The 19,675-nt window shown below is 38.7% G+C and overlaps 1 long non-coding RNA gene across 1 annotated transcript; it reads left to right on the plus strand.

Annotated features, from left to right (window-relative positions):
- The first annotated feature begins 540 nt into the window (after nt 1–540).
- Nucleotides 541–8,073, plus strand: LOC126606360 (uncharacterized). Its single transcript, XR_007617192.1, has 2 exons — nt 541–674; nt 7,933–8,073. It is a non-coding gene; the product is annotated as an uncharacterized LOC126606360 (long non-coding RNA).
- The last annotated feature ends 11,602 nt before the right edge of the window (nt 8,074–19,675 follow it).

Here is a 19,675-nt window from a genome sequence, read left to right on the forward strand (position 1 = left end):
GCATTTATGTTGTTATTTCTTAGTTAATTATGTATTTTAAGCTATTTTCGTGTGTTTGTAGGTCCAAAGGGTTAATGTGGCAAAGAAGTGCATTTTGGAGCATTTTTGGGCATGGAATGGATAGCTTATGCTTGGAGCAAAAGGAATGGATGAAATTTGAAGTTTGTGCATCATCATCTCCCTATAAATAACCATTTTAGCGCACTCATTTCACCCAACACATTCACCTACCACTACATCCACTCATTTCACCCAACACATCCACTCCTTTCAACCACCCAACACATTCACGTACCACTACATCCACTCATTTCACCCAACACATCCACTCATTTCTACCACCCAACACATTCACCTACCACTACATCCACTCATTTCACCCAACACATTCACCTACCACTACATCCGCTCATTTCACCCAACACATCCACTCCTTTCAACCACCCAACACATTCACCTACCACTACATCCTCTTCCTAGTGTATAAATACATTCATCCACCCTTCATCAAAGGGAGACATATATCTATCCAAACACATCCATTCATCGTCACATCCTTTCCTCCATACAAACAAACCTTCAAACACTTACCAACACCTTGTGCCGTAGCAAAGGAAGGGAAGGAAAGTGCTTGGACGTGCTTGCTGTCCAACTTGGATCGTTGGAGCGTTTAGGTGTTTTATTTCTTTTGTTTCCAATGTTTAAATTCATTTTCTTTTGTTTTGTTGTGAATATGAGTGGCTAAACCCCTCTTGGCTAGGGGTGATTTCAAAGCCATGATTATGTGTGCAATATAATTTGATAAATTCCAGTTATGAACTCTTGAATCGTGAATGCAATTAGCTTAGCTATTTGATTGATAACTTATTTGTATTTGTTAATTAAGGGTCGACACTTAATTGGAATGCATAAATCCGTTGCTAGAATATAAGGAAGTTTCACATAATCGTTACAAACTTATATTCACATGTAGTGAAGGTCGCTTATAAACGATCGCGTTAAGTTCAATTCCTAGCAAGAGTGACATGATGTCATAGTTGCAAGTGCTTTGTCAATGCTTATGATTTTCATTAAACGTAATGATCTTTGATTGTACTCTATTATGATGTCATGTAGGGAACTTTAGAAGAATGTTTTAGGTTGTCGAATGATGTCATCCAATCCAATAAAACAAGGAAAATCTGAGAGTTAACTAGTGATGTCACGGTTAATTTGGAGCATTGTCATTCATAATTTAATGAAGTAGTAACTGGAAATCAAGTTATTTGCATACATGTCATGTGTGGAGAAAAAGCCTCTAGCTATCCCATCCATCATCTTATTTCTCAAATTTGTTTTACAATCTGTCTAGTTTTTCATACTTGTTTGTTTGTTTCAACTTTGTCCAAAACTCAATCCCCCTTTACTTTAGTGTGTCTAATTAGTTAGAATCTGTTTTAATTTGTGTTTTTAAATGTTTTGATTCAAGTAAAAGTCAATTTTCGTCCAAAGTCATTCCTAGTGTCTAGTTTAAATTTATTTATTTGTTTTAAGCTGTTTTGAGTATTTTAAGTTTGCTTTGAGGCTTGTGAGTCTTGTTAAGTATTTTTTTAAGTTGAGTTTTATGTTTTTGAGTCAGTTTAGAGGTTATTAGCAAGCCCTCCTAATCCCCGGTCCAGAACGATCCCTACTTATACTTATACTACAGTTGTCAAAAGAGGGTTAAATTTGTGTGTTAAGTTAATTTTCGCGCCAAGGTTTTGGTGCCGTTGCAGGGGATTAGCAACTTTGCTAATCCCTTGTTATTTCTTTTTGTTTATTTTCGTATCTTTTGTTTTTAGTTACTGACTTTGTTTCTGTTTGTGTTTTTTTTTTATTTTTTACTTTTGATATTTGATTTAGTTTTGTTTCCTTGATTTCAGATTCTAGAGAAGTAAGACATGGATTTTGCTACCATTCAAGCTCAACTGGCGGAACTTACTTCTCAATTGTCACAATATGCTGAAAGGACCACAATGCAAAGTGTCCCTACATGTGGTGTGTCCTATGGGCAAGGATATCCAATTCAGCAATATTCTCAATTCGCTGCGAATGAAGATGCTTGGGGTTATCAAGGCCATAGCCAATCATGGGACAACATGTTTTCCAACGCTTACAATTCGGATTGGAGAGATTATTCAGATTACATAGAACCTCAATAATTCCAACAAGATGGATATTGGCAGCAAGAAGAGGAGTTCCATTCAAGACCTATGCAGCCACCACAGCTTCCCCTACAACAATTCCAATCAAATTCAAGTATGTCCACGGATAGTGATCAAATTTTTCAATTACTAACCTCTTTGGTGCAGGGGCAGCAAAATCAAAATGAAACAATGCTCAATCAAGCTAAGGAGATGAGTGAATTGAAAAATCAACTTGGAGAGATTATGGAGTTCACGGTACAAATTCAAGAGCAAAGTGAACTCTCCAACTCAACTATTAAAAATTTGAAGGAAGATTTTGAAATCCATGATGCTATCACTTTGGGAAGTGCTATGGAGGTTGGAGGTGAACCCAAGACATCCAAACCAAGCCAAAACATGGATGAACAGCTGATGCTCGAAGAAGAGGAGAATAACAAGGCCATGGTAAAGGAAGAACCACCCTTGCCGCAACCCCATATGCCCTCTATGCCGTCCACTACAAACAAGGTAAGCCTAAATTCAATTCGTCTTGACCCCGTTTCACCAAATGTCCTTATTCCTTGCAGGATCAAGCAATCCAAGGAAGAAGAGGGTGAGAAAGGCATATTCGAAACCTTTCCAAAGAATCAAGAGCAAGAAGTGGATGGGGAATGTCTAGAATTCATCAAAGAAGATACACTTGAGACGAAAAATCCCAAAGAAGTTGGATTTTATGACACGGGACAAGTCATAACTCTCAAAACACCAAATCTGGACAAGTCCCATATCCCTACAACCTTCAAAGATGTGGTGTTAGTAATTAAGTTTGTGTTGGAGCAAGCAAGTAAGCCATCTTCTCCAATTTTGATTTTATTCTATACTAACTTGCTGATTTTGATTATTCAGGCAACTACACTAGAATTTAAACCATTGCCGGATCACGTCAAGTATCATCATCCATTTAAGGATCAATTCCATGTTATGGGCCCTATCCAAGTTTAGAAGGAAGTTTCGTCCGGCTCGAAGACGTTAAAGCAACCGCTTCTTGGGAGGCAACCCATGTATTCAAATAAGGAAGATTTTTGAATCGCTCCACAATCAGTTTTGCGTTTCTAAAAAAACCTTCCCTTTTCTGCATTTTATTTTGCCATGATTGTCATTTTATTTGTTGCTTGTTTAATTGTTTTTGGTGTGGGTTTATTTTTGAAACACTGACAGTTACGCAAGGTATTTTTACATTCATAAAAAAAGAAAGGAACATTAAGCCGATAAATACAAGATGGAGCCTTCACAAAGGCTGCTTAGGAGAAGTCTTAGTAGTCGGCGGAGCCTCGGCAGTCGGCGGAGCCCCAGAATGAGGATGCATCAGAGGTTGATCATTTGGAGCTTCACTACGCTGTACAGCCCCAGAAGACGAAGGCAAATGTTGTTGGAACAAACCCACAAACCTCTAATGATCAAGTAAAATCTGACCATCAGATTCTTTCATCTGGTTAATCTTCCTCTTCATGTTTGTAGCATAGTTATGTGCGAGCCTATGCAACTGCTTATTCTCATGCTTAAGCCCTCTAATCTCATGCTTGAGACTCATCACTTCAGCTGCCAATGATTCAACTTGACGGGTTCGGGCAAATAGGCATTAGGCCATATTGGACACGGAACTTGCGCACTGCACACTGAGAGCCAAATAATCCTTAACAGCCAACTCATCAGACCGTTTGGCAAGTAGTCTGTTATCTTTGGGAGTGACAAGGTTCCTGGCCACCACCGCAGCTGTCATATCATTTTTCATCACCGAATCCCCAACGGTAAGGGGACCAGTAAAGGATATGAAGGATGGGCGCCATATGTTGTCTGGAGAAGGCGAGGTTGCCTCTTCACTAAGGTTTAAGTCAAAACGACGATCGGAGGGGCCAGACATTTTTAGAGGTGTTAAAGAAAGAAGAGGTAGGACAAGTCAAGATCGTAGAAGTGCAAGAAGGGAGTTTCTACAGGCATAAATGCAAGTGTGCTTTGAATGTCCTGCGTACCTCTATAAAAATCAGCACTCGATGGGATTTCAGAGATCGAAGAGGCGAGCTCAAAAATCGAAGAGGTCAACTCAAAAATCAAGGAGGCTCTAGCTTTCTCAAAAGCTGGGCTTGCTCAGAAACCACGGCCAATCTTCTTTTCCAGATTTGTCTGCACTTGTCACATGCAACCTCTGAACTCGATGAGATTTCAGAGATCAAAGCGCCGATTTCAGATATCGGAGAGGCATCTGTTTTTCCAAACGTGGAGCATCTGTCACATGCAGAGTCAGCTTTGCAGAAATCATGGACAGTTTATCGAAGCGTTTTTCCAGATGTGTCAGCATCTATCACATGCAGAGTCAGCTTTGCGAAAATCACGGGCAGTTTGTCGAAGCGCCGATTCCAGATATCGAAGAGGCACTTGCTTTTCCAGATGTGTCAGTGCCTATCACATGCACACTCAGCCTTGCGGAAATTACGGGCAATCTGTCGAAGATTTCTGGTGACGTAGAAAGCACGTGAAGAATTACTATTCAATCATCCAACGGTTACCGACAAGAGTGAAAGAATAGTACCGATTATTAATTCATATAAATGTCGACCTTCACCCTCCCTTGCAATGTAGACATAACCCTTCTTCTCCAAGAATGCCTTCCCAACAAAGCCTCTTGAGTCACTCAGTGTTCCTTATTCCCTAGGATACCTCTGCAAACAACTCATCCAAAGAAAAAGTATTTCATATCATGAAGGTTGAAAGCAAAAGTATCTCATATCATGCTTTCTCCCTGTCCTTCTCCTTGTCGTTGTTTTGGGACAAGAAGAAAGAGAGCAATCAGACAGCACTTGGTATCAATCTTCCGATCTGGAACCGACTGCCTGGAACCCCTTCCTGATTGCTTACCTAGCCTTGCTCTCGAGTACTCATCTTCATCATTTTATGCTTCCTCTTCATCTACCACATCTGCCTGGGGAACAGATAAAGGAAGTGAAAATGATACCTCGAAGCATGTGGAGATAATTTACCAATTCATCCTCAGCTAGGGTCAAGGAGAAAGAAAGCAAGAGGTGGGCAATTGGAAAGATTGAAGAGAGAAACAGACCATCACCTCTACCTCGTGCCTACCTGCCGTGCAGAAGAAACAAGCAGAGAAGAATGCAGACTGCACAACCAAGGAACTCTAATATTCCTCGCTCATAATTCCAAACAAGTTCAAGATCAACGCTGTGGAAAGTCAACAAGATCATCTATCTCCAAAACCAGATTTGTGTTCTTAAACTCTACTCTGTCTAGTTTTTACTTTGCTATACTTGTCATGTTTATTCGTTGTTTGTTTGTTTGCTTGTTTTTGTGTGAGTTTATGCTTAAAACATTGAGGACAATGTTTGATTTAAGTGTGGGGGGGGGGGGGTAACTATTGTTTTGCATGAAATTCATAGGAGTTTATCACCCATTACTTCTAGTGTTGTTCCTTGCTGTTTTTAAGTGTTTTTAAGCTGTTTTGGAGTGTTTTAGTGTGTTTTGACATAAAAATCCGAAAATCTTATAAAAATTTGAATAATTGTTTTGAAAAACCCAAAAAGAGTTGTTTTTGTGTGTTTATTTGTGTCTTAGGGTACCTTCCAACACGATGTTGAGGATTTGGTTTTTAATTACATGACTGTTAAAGAGAGTTATAAACATGGATAAAAATTTGATTTACTCTTTGGTGTATGCTTGGTTGTGGTTATAATTTGTGAATTCACATGCAATCATAAAGGGAAAAATCAGTTTTTGTAACATGCTTTGAAGGAAGGAACTCAAATGAACGCTACAACCTTGTGAGACTTGATCCTAAACGTTTATTTGGAGAGTTAATAATCTATGCATCATTGTTTCCTAAAGTCGTTGCATGATCTCATTATTCTTTGCTTGGTTGCTACTTAGAAGGCGTTTCATCATTTAGTTCCAAATGCTAGAACTCATGCCTATTTCATTCAAAGCATGCTATTGATTTGCATAACACATATTCAAGATGAAGTTGTGTAGTGACCACCAAAGCCAAATTACCATGCCCCTATTTCATTATGTGTTTAAGTTTAACCCCGTTGAGCCTTGTTAAGCCTATGTTCTTTGTTAATCCACACTATCCTTACCTAGCCTAGTTTTAGGACCATCCATACCCTTGTTCTTGAAGCATGGTAAAGCATGACTTAAAATGAACGCATTTTTTATCAATATATTGCAGAAAGCAAGTGTGGGGGAAGTGATTCTTGTGTGTGTGTGTGTGCCAAAGTCCTTAATAAGGCACGGGTAGAAAAGAAAAAAAAAAGTGAAAAGAAAAAAGAATTGAAAAGAGTATGAAAAAGAGCTCTAAAGTGTTGTTTGTTAAAAAAGGGTCCAAAACATTGAATTCGGCCCTAAGTGTTGCATGAATCTTCCCTTTGTATTTAAAAGTTGATTCTGCATTCTAAAGTAATTTCCAAGTGTCTATTTCATTGCTTTGCTTGCTATCGCTTTAAGAACGTTTGGTATCCCTATCCTTTCTTTGTTAGCCATTACCCCCAAGCCCTGTTACAACCCTTTACTTCAATCTTGAGTGTTGTGTGTTTCAATTTGTGGAGTTCAAAATTGGTATGAGCATATGGTGTCACCGGTTCTTGCATCTAAGTAGTAGCATTCCATTCATGAGATCATATCTAAACATGCTTAATAACTCCAGAAAATTGCTTTCTTTGTTATAACATATGTGAGTCCTAATGTTTTGTGTTTACATCAATCTTCTCACATATACTAGTGTAGGGTGTGTAGTCAGAAAATGTGTGGGAAAATAGAGAGTATCTTGTAAGGAATTGAGCAAATTCTCTAAGGCATGTTACTACATTCAAAACATCGTTTTAATTGGTTAATTGTGAACTAGTAAGTGGTGACTGTGATTAAGTATGTGCTCAAGTGTAAGGATGACCAAAATCTGTGGGAATGATGATTTTTAACATGTCATGTTTCATTAAAAATCCCTGAGGCAAATGTTGGAAGGTCTAGGTTGTGTTTTGTTTGTTTCCTTTGTTTTGTTTTGCTCGAGGACTAGCAAAAGCTAAGTGTGGGGGAATTTGATAAAATCATATTTATGCGACTGAGTTAGCTTGTTCTCATGCATTTATGTTGTTATTTCTTAGTTACTTATGTATTTTAAGCTATTTTCGTGTGTTTGTAGGTCCAAAGGGTTAATGTGGCAAAGAATTGCATTTTGGAGCATTTTGGAGCATTTTTGGGCATGGAATGGATAGCTTATGCTTGGAGCAAAAGGAATGGATGAAATTTGAAGTTTGTGCATCATCATCTCCCTATAAATAACCATTTTAGCACACTCATTTCACCCAACACATTCACCTACCACTACATCCACTCATTTCACCCAACACATCCACTCCTTTCAACCACCCAACACATTCACCTACCACTACATCCACTCATTTCACCCAACACATTCACTCATTTCTACCACCCAACACATTCACCTACCACTACATCCACTCATTTCACCCAACACATCCACTCCTTTCAACCACCTAACACATTCACCTACCACTACATCATCTTCCTAGTCTATAAATACATTCATCCACCCTTCATCAAAGGGAGACATATATCAATCCAAACACATCCATTCATCATCACATCCATTCCTCCATACAAATAAACCTTCAAACACTTACCAACACCTTGTGCCGTAGCAAAGGAAGGGAAGGAAAGTGCTTGGACGTGCTTGTTGTCCAACTTGGATCATTGGAGCGTTTAGGTGTTTTCTTTCTTTTGTTTACAATGTTTAAATTCATTTTCTTTTGTTTTGTTGTGAATATGAGTGGCTAAACCCCTCTTGGCTAGGGGTGATTTCAAAGCCATGATTATGTGTGCAATATAATTTGATAAATTCCAGTTATGAACTCTTGAATCGTGAATGCAATTGGCTTAGCTATTTGATTGATAACTTATTTGTATTTGTTAATTAAGGGTCGACACTTAATTGGCATGCATAAATCCGTTGCTAGAATATAAGGAAGTTTCACATAATCGTTACAAACTTATATTCACATGTAGTGAAGGTCGCTTATAAACGATTGCGTTAAGTTCAATTCCTAGCATGAGTGACATGATGTCATAGTTGCAAGTGCTTTGTCAATGCTTATGATTTTCATTACACGTAATGATCTTTGATTGTATCTCTATTATGATGTCATGTAGGGAACTTTAGAAGAATGTTTTGGGTTGTCGAATGATGTCATGCAATCCAATAAAACAAGGAAAATCTGAGAGTTAACTAGTGATGTCACGGTTAATTTGGAGCATTGTCATTCATAATTTAATGAAGTAGTAACTGGAAATCAAGTTATTTGCATACATGTCATGTGTGGAGAAAAAGCCTCTAGCTATCCCATCCATCATCTTATTTCTCAAATTTGTTTTACAATCTGTCTAGTTTTTCATACTTGTTTGTTTGTTTCAACTTTGTCCAAAACTCAATCCCCCTTTACTTTAGTGTGTCTAATTAGTTAGAATCTGTTTTAATTTGTGTTTTTAAATGTTTTGATTCAAGTAAAAGTCAATTTTCGTCCAAAGTCATTCCTAGTGTCTAGTTTAAATTTATTTATTTGTTTTAAGCTGTTTTGAGTATTTTAAGTTTGCTTTGAGTCTTGTGAGTCTTGTTAAGTATTTTTTAAGTTTAGTTTTATGTTTTTGAGTCATTTTAGAGGTTATTAGCAAGCCTTCCTAATCCTCGGTCCAGATTGATCCCTACTTATACTTATACTACAGTTGTCAAAAAAGGGTTAAATTTGTGTGTTAAGTTAATTTTCGCATCATGAAGCAAAACCAATTTATGGTGCCAACAAGAGCTTCATCAATGGAGGGCAACCATAATTCTCAAAAGCTTCACACACTCTCGATCAAGACAGTGTGAAACAAAACCAATTTATGGTGCCAATAAGAACTTCATCAATGGAGGGCAACACAATTTTCAAAAGCTTCACACACTCTTGATCAAGACAGTGTGAAGCAAAACCAATTTATGGTGCCATCAAGAGCTTCATCAAAGGAGTTCAACCACAATTCTCAAAAGCTTCACACACTTTTGATCAAGACAGTGTGAAGCAAAACCAATTTATGGTGCCAACAAAAGCTTCATCAAAGGAGGGCAACCATAATTCTCAAAAGCTTCACACACTCTTGATCAAGACAGTGTGAAGCAAAACCAATTTATGGTGCCAACAAAAGCTTCATCAAAGGAGTTCAACCACAATTCTCAAAAGCTTCACACACTCTTGATCAAGACAGTGTGAAGAAAAACCAATTTATAGTGCCAACAAAAGCTTCATCAATGGAGGGCAACTACAATTCTCAAACCTTCGAAGCAAATTCAATTTATATGGTTCATCCAAACCTTCGACTACTACAAGGTGTGGCTTGCATCACAATCTCTTGCTCAACAGTGTGGAAGCAAAATTTGTATATGTTGTCTCTCCCACATTTTCAAATTTTTAGTTTCCCAAAAAAAAAAAAATTAGACAAAAAAAAGGGAAATTCAACAAAGCTTCATCAATGGAGGACAACTACAAATTCTCAAAAGCTTCACACTATCTTGATCAAGATAGTGTGAAGCAAAATCAATTCATGGTACCCAACAAAAGCTTCAACTCCAAAGCTTCACCTACAAAGCTTCAACTCCAACGCTTCATCAATGGAGGACAGCTACAAATTCTCAAAAGCTTCACACTATCTTGATCAAGATAGTGTGAAGCAAAATCAATTCATGGTACCCAAAAAAAGATTCAACTCCAAAGTTTCACCTACAAAGCTTCAACTCCAAAGCTTCACCTACAAAAGCTTCAACACAAAAGCTTCACCCACAAAAGCTTCAACACAAAAGCTTCACCTACAAAAGGTTGACCCACAAAAGGTTGACCCATAAAAGCTTGACCTACAAAAGCTTCACCCACAAAAGCTTCACCTACAAAAGCTTGACCCACAAAAGCTTCACCCACAAAAGCTTGACCTACAAAAGCTTCACCCACAAAAGCTTCACCTACAAAAGCTTCACCCACAAAAGCTTGACCCACAAAAGCTTCACCTACAAAGCTTCAACACAAAAGCTTCACCTACAAAAACTTCACACTATCTTGATCAAGATAGTGTGAAGCAAAATCAATTCATGATGCCCAACAAAGCTTCAACCTCAAAGCTTCACCTACAAAGCTTCAACACCAAAGCTTCATCTACAAAGCTTTTTAAAAAAAAAAATATATATATATATATATATTTTCAGAATTTCGAAATTTCAAAAATTCAGAAATTCGAAAAAAAATTTCGGAAAAAAAATATTTGAAAAAAAAAAATTGCCTAAGTCTCCTCTTCTTTGAGCCTAACAACTTTCATAACAAATATATATGAAGAAGGAGTTTTGGGCTACCACTTAGAAAGGAAAGGCCTCATTTGTCAACTCCCTCGACCGGAGACTTAGGGGACTCCTATCATATGCTACTGCACCTTGATACTCGGAAGTCTCACGACCACTTAGTGACTTGGATTTTTCAAGTCTCCAAACGAGAAGTTTTCCTCACTCGGGAAATTAAAGGAGCACTACCTTAATCTACAGGCTTCACTCACAAAGCTTCAACATACAAGCTTCAACATACAAGCTTCAACAAAAAGAAAAATTCAAAGAACTTAGTGAAGAAGGCCTTGGTGGATTTAACACAATACGTTGAAATGAAGCAAAGCTTGTTTATTGATATCTCCGATAAGTTACAAATATGAACATATACATGAATCAAAATAAACAAACAAGAGGGAGTCTTCACAAAGGTTGCTCAGGAGAAGTCTCAGCGGTCGGCAAAGCCCCAGAAAAAAGAGGTGCCAGAGCGTGATTATTCGGAGCCTCAGTACTAGGCAGAACCCCAGAAGGAGGAGGCACCGAAGGTTGATCATTTAGAGCTTCATTACATGATACAGCCCCAGAAGACGAAGGCAATAAATGCCTTTGGAACAAACCCACAAACCTCTGATGATCAAGTAAAATCTAACCATCAGATTCCTGCAGCTAGTCGAGCTTCCTCTTCATGTTTGTAGCATAGTCATGTGCGAGCCTGTGCAACTGTTTATTCTCAGGGTTGAGCCCTCTGATCTCCTATTTTAGACTTATCAATTCAGCCGCCAATGATTCAACTTAGCAGGTCCGAGCAAATAGGCGTTAGGCCATATTAAACATAGAACCTGCACACTGAACACTGAGAGCCAGAGAATCCTTAACATCCAACTGATCAGACCATTTGGAAAGTAGTCTGTTATCTTTAGGAGTGAGAAGGTTCCTGGCCACCACCGCAGCGGTCATATCATTCTTCATCACAGAGTCCCTAACGGTAAGATGACCAGTAGAGGATAAGAAGGATGGGCACTATATGTTGTCTTGAGAAGGCATGGCTGCCTCTTCACCAAAGTTCAAGTCAAAACGACAGTCGGATGGGCCAGACATTCTCAAAAATGATGAAGGAGAAATGAGGTGCAATAAATCTCTGAAGTAAGGGGAAAATTCCTACAAGCAATAACTCTCTGAATGTACTCCTTGCACAAATTGGTGCCCTTATAAAAGAAAGGGCAATAGGGTCGTTGATTCAAAAATCGAAGAGGCACCACTCAACGGATTTCGAAGAGGCACCACTTTCCACACGCAACATCAGCTCCTCAGGTACCACATATAACTTTGCCAAAGATCTCTGACAAAGTTTAGACACACAAATTTTGAAGGTCCAGCTACCCTACTATTACCCACAAGGGTAAAGGAACAACACCACTGCTTGATAACTAGAAAGTCCCAATGTGTGTCAACCTTCGTGCTCCGTGGCAAGGCAGACTGACAAAAATGCCCAACCTTTACTCACATTCGAGAAAACACTCCCAACAAGATTGCTTGCTCAAAAATCAAAGAGGAACCACTTTCCGAATCTCGAGAGCCAGACTCCCAACAGGATTATTTTCTCAAAAATCGAAGAGGCACCGCTCTCCGAATCTCAAGAGCCAGACTCCCAAAAGGATTGCTTTCTCAAAAATCGAATAGACACCGCTCTCCGAATCTTGAGGGCCAGATCCTCGACAAGATTGCTTGTTCAAAAACTGAAGAGGCATCGCTCTCCGAACTTCGAAAGCCAGATTTCCTTGGATAAAACTTGTTTGCAATCTTCACACGCAACATTAGCTTTCCAGATATTACATACCACTTTTTCAAAATGCTCTGACAAAGTTAAAACACGTGAAGCTTGCAGCTCCCACTACATTGCTACGACCAAGAAGGGTAAAGGAATAGCATTACTACTTGTTGCTAGAGAGACTCCTATATATGTCGACCACCATCCTCCATGGATAGGCAGACCTGCAAAAATGCTCAACCTTTCCTCATATCTGAGAAGGCACTCCCAACGAAGTCTCAAAATACTCAGCTTCTTTTGCTCCCGATAATACCTCTGCAAACAAGCCACACCAGAGCAAGAGTATCTCATAACATCAGGGTTAAAAGCAAGAGTATCCCATATCATGCTTTTTCCTTGTCTTTTCCTTTCTCCCTGTTCTTACTTGCAAGACAAGGAGAAAGAGAGCAATCAGTCAGGACTTGGAATCAAGCTTCCAGTCAGGAACTAACTGCCTGGAACCCCTTGCCTGATTACTTACCTGGCCTTGCTCTCGAGTACTCATCTTCAACATCTTATGCTTCCAGAGAAGATACCACATCTGCCTGAGGAACAAATAAGGCAAGTGAGAAGGATACAAGGAAGCATGTGAAGACAAGCGTAACAGAACACGTGCCGATACATCCACTACTTTTTCAACAGCAAAAGTATCCCATATCATCAAGGTCGAACGTAATCTAGATTTGATGGACTTGTTTTGACCCTCAAATTCTTGAATCGACCTTATACTCTGGAGGAAACCAGAAAACCCTCTAGCCCAGTTCAACAATAAGCTGTGGAAAGTTACTTCTTCAAAAACAAAAATATCTCATATCATCTCTTCTCCATTTGCTTCTCCTTATCCTTGATGCTATTTACGACACAAGGAAAAGGAGAACAATCAGCCAGAAGCCGAAGTCGAACCTCCGATCCAGGTTGCTTGCTTGGAAGTCTGATTGCTTACCTTGTCTGTTACCTCTTTCGGCAAATCTCCTAGCTCGGCGACTTGGGGGACTCCTACTATAGGGTTTTGTATCGCACTTGACCAAGCTCGAAACTACAAGTAAGCTTCAAGTGAAATTGATACATTACCTTGTGCATCTTCATCGGTTAAAGATACCACCCCTGGATGGAGGAAAAGTACTTCCAGAGAAGATGCCACATCTACGTATGAGATAGATAAGGCAAGTGAAAATGATACCACACTTCGGTACTTAGAAGTTTCGTGATTACTTAATGGCTTGGATCTTGCAAGTCCCCAACCGAGGAGCTTCCCTCACTCGAGAACTTAGGGGAGCACTGTTTGTACCATACTTGACCAATCCCGAAACTACTGAGCACCGGTCAACGTTATACCGTCAAGGACCTAAAAGAATTTCCCTCTAACCAGAAGGTCAATCACAGCGCGACACGTGTCGACATCAGAAGCCAATCATAGCGCGACACGTGTCAACATCAGAAGCTAATCACAACACGACACGTGTCAATGTCAGAATGAAACTAGAAACTCTTTTCTATAAATAGAGATCATTCTCTCATAATATTTCCTAATATCATTTGTACTAAATCATTCACTAGTACTCACAAAAGGAGAGCTTGAACCTATGTACTTGTGTAAACCCTTCACAATGAATGAGAACTCCTCTACTCCGTGGACGTAGCCAATCTGGGTGAACCACATACATCTTGTGTTTGCTTCCCTGTCTCTATCCATTTACATACTTATCCACACTAGTGACCGAAGCAATCTAGCGAAGGTCACAAACTTAACACTTTCTGTTGTACCAAAGTCCTCACTGATTTTGTGCATCAACAAATATCACAAGTTGTAATTGTTGTTTGATAATTGAACTGATTTGTGATTAAGTCCTTGCTTTTAATTTCGTATCGTGAGAGATATCTGGGTAGATCTTGACATGTGAGATGTACAAGTCAATTAAGTTTAATTCTTGGAATTGTGTTTCTCATAGCTAAGAAATTCATATATGGATGACCAGTTCTCTGATAAGTCAACTGTACAGAGTTTAACTTTTATTTGCAGGATATTCTGCCTGATACCAATTTCAGAATCTATTCACCAAGTTAAATAAGTACCCATCCTAGAACTTTCACGAGGAATAACTGACAGTAATTGACCAACAGTTCCGATAATGTTGACAGTTAATTTCCTTGTGCATTAATACACGTCTTCTTAGGATGAAAAATATTATTTATTTGATGCTACACTCGTACTTATGCTCTGACACTCTACTTTGTAATAACAATTCTAACCCGCACTGTGCACTCATGTTTATTTTTATTCAAGTTTTAATTTATTTGTATTTTTTGACCTCACCTACACTTTATGACTTTGTCACTTTCTAGGTATCAGCTAAAATGCCTTGATTTGTGTGTCCAGGTAGGCATTCTAGGTCGAGGTGTGTTAGCAAGTGTTCACCAACAAATTCTAAATTTTTTAGTCATGTTTTGTAAATTATGTCCATTTTCTGTACTGATCTATTTGTGAAAGTTAATTTGGTGATGATTAAAGTGGTGTATTCATATGTGAATTTGTATTCATCATGTTTAGCTTCACTATGTTTATGTGCTTTTCTCTTTTCAGGTTGGGAGGCTTAAAGAATCTCAATTCAAAGACAAGTAATTTTGACTTCTCCATTTATCCCATGGAATTACAAATTTGGGAGGATTAAGAAAAGAATAGAGATTGGATAGTTAGGTCATTTTGTCTTCGTTAATTTTATATTTAAAACAATATTTGAATGAGTTTAAGTCTTTTCCATGATCAAGGTGGAATTCAGCTGTTTTTCTTGGTAGCTAATTGTAATCTCCATGCTTGTTGGTTTGTGTGAGTTTATAGAAAACACTCCAGAAAGCAGGAAGAAAAGCCGCATAACGCTACATAATCATTAGGTTGACCAAAACATCACGTTTCATAATATTTTTATGCGGTTGTGCAGAAAAGCAGCTTGGTTAGCCTGCCATGCTCCTTGGATGAATCGTGTTTTGAAATTTGAATACGATTTGAGAAATGAGATTTGATAAAATAAAATGGTTAAATAAAACTTATGTAAGAACGGGTTTAAAGACCTTCTCTATCCTACGAATAACTTCTCTATTTTCAATATGAAACAAGTAACACAATGATCAATAAAAATTTACAATAGTAAGTTAGGTACCACTTTTTTTTTTTAACAAAAATATTATGTACATTAAAGGAGTAGAGAAATGGGCTAGCAATAATTTGGTTCAAATTTGTTTTTAGTGATAATCAAACCCAAAACAATAATACTAAGTACCACTTAGTCATCTGTTTTCATGATATCTGGGCGACTCTCTCTCTCTCTCTCTCTTGCTTTCCTTTGGAAGGGACATGACAGAAAAAAAGAGCAATGATTGTGATGGGCCAATTGTAGTAACCAAGTCCCCAGTGGCAAAGGAAAAGGAAGGTGTTTGAGTTAATATTTAAACACTGGGCTTTGTACTAATGAAGGCTCAAAGGTGCAAAAGTAAATGAAGACTTGCCCAAGCCCAATCGATAGGCCCGAAGCAAATTGAAAGCCATTTCAGCCAAAGCTTAGGCCACATGCCTATGATTTAGGTGATGGGTGACAGAGACCAACTCACCACCAACCAAAAATCACTTTTTAAGGGCATGACAAGTAAATAAATGATGACTCACTGCCTTCCAAATGCTATCAGCTAAAGACAGAGACGAGACAATCGGGCCAAATGGTCTAGAAAAGCTGAGAGAGGCACCAGAGACAAGGACACTCAACCAACCAATCAAAAGACATCCAAACTCTGCTCTCAAGCCAATATGCACCCAGAAAGCGGAACTTTGTCCAGATTCAGTCCCTTTTAGCTATAGTTCCCTCATAGAAAGCCATCTTTTGTTGAGATTAGAAGCTCTCCTACCTTCCCTTAGTATGGTAGTCTCGATTCTCTCTAGTAAAACCTTCATCCCTCGCCGCATACAAACCCTTGTGTTTACAAAAAGAAGTGGTTGCAAGAAGTTAAACCTTGCTCGACAAGGTTAAATCTTGTCCGAGTCTCTCTTGTTTGTACTTACATTTAATAGATCTATCATTTAATGTACTTTCCTTCATGTATTTAAGTCACTTTCAACTGTTTTCTACTTAGGAGTTTCCATTTGTGTTCGAATCTGGTTAAGTTATTAAGTCTATTTTCCTTAAAGTGAACTTTGATCGAGGAAATGGTTAAAAGGGCCTTGAACTCCCTTCGTCTCGAACATACAACATTATGAACTAAAAGTCCTTGTTTACAAGGCAAGAAAAAGAACCTAATGCAGACTTAACCCATCTGCGATAATACCTTGATAAACAAGAAGTCTAAATAACTTGAGGTGCAAGTAATCAACTTAATTCAAACCCTTTCAACAATCTGTTATACAAAGATAACAGTGCACGCTCAGATACTTGTTAGTTTTGATTGTGAGGCTCAAGACCTGCACCAAAGGCCTCACAAAGGCCCTTTCAAACTAACTATAAACTTGTCTTGTAGTACACCAAGCAGTAAGATCTTGCCCAACATGCAAGAAATAGCCACTTCCTCAGGGAACTGTGCGAGGGTCCAGGTCCAGAAATCCAGCCCTACCATAGTTTTGGCACTCCCCGTGGGATACATTTTGTGATTTTGTATGCCAAGAAGAAGGAAAGAGCAAACTTTCAGGTGGAACATAGAGTACGAGCTGAAGGAAGTTTTGTGAAAAACATGTTTATTTGAGCAACATCTATGGCATGCAATTAACAATTAAAGGCGGATCATGCTTGTATGCACTCAAAAACAAAACATTACCCATGAAATTCAAAGCCTAGTAGTTAGATGAACCAAGACTCAACTCAAGAACAAAGTGAGTTGAGAAATTTTATACCTTTGAAGCACCTCTTTGCTTAGCAAAGGTTAATCACCCATGTGAGGGCCTTCTTTCCTTTGTCACCTTACTCCTTGGCTCCATGGATGTGGATGGAGGAACTTTGCTTCTTGGCTTCATGCCTTCTTGGATATGGATGGAAGAATTGGTTTCTCCAAAAGTCCCCAAAGTTGGAGACCTCTAAGTTCCGACACTAAGGATGGTTGAAGAAGAAGATGAGTGGCCATGGAAGAGTTAGATGCTAGTAAACTCTCCCATGGTGGCTGGCTATTCTAGAGAGAAAAGAGAGAGAGTTTTTCTCACTTTTCATCCTTAGAAAACCCTCATGAGAATGGAGGAAAGATACCCCTTCTATGCTTTCAACGTTTGTATGCATTTTGGACCAAAAGGCCCTTCCTCTCTCTATGGCCAGTTTTCCCAAGCCTTTGGGCTATTTTGGGCTTCTAGAATTTTGTTTGTTAAGTTGTCATACAACTTAAGCTAATGGGCTTGACGATTCGAAGCCCAATTTGGGCTTTAAGGCCCAAAACTAACTCAAGGTTTAAAACGAACTTATTCGTTTGATTAATTAACATATTAATTAATTCTTGCCATAAACAATTAAACCATTTAATTGTCCTTACTCATCTCCGTCAAATCCTTCATGCATTACCTTACACGGTATGCGATCCATTAGGTTCCTTTTAGTGAGGCAGTGGGCGATTAGAACTCTTTCAAATCGATTGTGAATTGAAACTTACTTTCAATTCTCCCTTTAGTGATTATACACGTTTAGGGCACCAACAAACCATGAGTGACACCTAGCAGTATGTCATGGTTACTCAAGCTAATCAGAAGAGGTGGAGAACCTATTCAGTTTAGGATTACAATGCAATACGGTCTTTCTCTAATACAATACCCTTGACCACATTGTTTGGTTTGATAGTTTATTCATGTCTACTATCCAATGTGATTCATTTACTTATATGATTACCTTGAATGTGATTTGGAACGACTTCCTAAATCTCATTCATACTCTAGCCAGAGATTCTTAATCATATCATAAAGTATTCTCCCTCAAATAGTTTGAAGGTTAGAGATCCCTTGTTGCGCATTCACTTGCCTCCATGGCTAAGTGGCTTAACCCCAACTATGTCGTGGACATCCTCGGATGGAGTGACTTTGACATAGTCAAAGATTAAGGACTTAACCATAAGACAACTATGATGCCTCAGGTCAAAGGACTACTTTGCATTATCCCAACCATGAGTTCTCATGTGACATGAGTATGAGAACTCCTTGTTGATCGTGTTCAGTGGACTCATTTTCTATTGAGCACCTACGTACTTGTCTTGGTGTCGATCACACCAATGACTCGAGACCAGTCACTATTCCTAAGAGAAGACATAGCACATACTGATCTTAACGGACTGTCAATGCCTAATTGGCAATCCTATGATCAGGACGTTTAGGATATGTATACGAAAGAGAATGGTCTCATGAATCTAACTTCTTTAGATTGCATTCTGCCAATTACATATTCCTTGGACTTATCGTTTAAGCGTATAACATTTATATGAGACAGCTTCAAACAATAATCTTTGCCCTTTAAATTAAACTATATTAGTTTAACATGTGAAATGTCTATAAAGTATCATCATATGATTGGTTTTTAGGGAACATTTCCAACACAAGCAACCTCTTTGTCCAGCAAAAGCAAGTATGACGAACCATCCAAAAGATTTCCCTTCACCACACATCCCAGCAATCTTAGAAAGATCGACTTATTCTGAGAAGTCAGGTGAAAAGGTTACTAATCAAGATTTGCAAGCTACCATGATTCAAGTACTGAAAAGCATGGAAAAGATCTATTTGGAAACCAGAGGAGAGGTCAGCTGACTCTGTTCCTTAACAGGGTCGTTGTAGAGAAGATTGGAGTTAGAATACTCTTCACCAAAAGATGGTTATGCCAGTGAGGAAACCACAGAGGTGAACCAAGAAAAAGGACCAGTAGTTGCCTTATTTCCAGTACTTGAAGAAAAGAAAGACAAGGGAAAAGAGAAGGAAGAAGCTAAAACCAACTGTCGAGAAGAAGAATTTCAGGAGATGGGCTTGCTCTATCCTCTGCTTGATGTTAAGAGGCAGTTCGGGCAAGAAGGACTGAAGATTGGCGCGCCCAACTTAGTAGGAGATGCTAGTGAGAAATGTTCGTCTGTAGCTTGGGGCAAGCTTATGCCCTACAGGCCACCATCGTTGGCTAAAAAAAGGGGTAACAAATGAAGACAACCAGATCCACAAAGGGGAGCCTTCTCGGGCATTAATCGTAGCTCGAAGTGGGGGACTTCCTACTGAAGGAAATATTTATGAAAACAGATTCATTTGAGCAACTTCTACAACATGCAATTAACAATTAAAGGCAAAATCATGTTTGTATGCACTCAAAAACAAAACTTTACCCA

Source organism: Malus sylvestris, chromosome 16 (assembly GCF_916048215.2).
Source record: "Malus sylvestris chromosome 16, drMalSylv7.2, whole genome shotgun sequence".
Classification (NCBI taxonomy): Eukaryota; Viridiplantae; Streptophyta; class Magnoliopsida; order Rosales; family Rosaceae; genus Malus; species Malus sylvestris.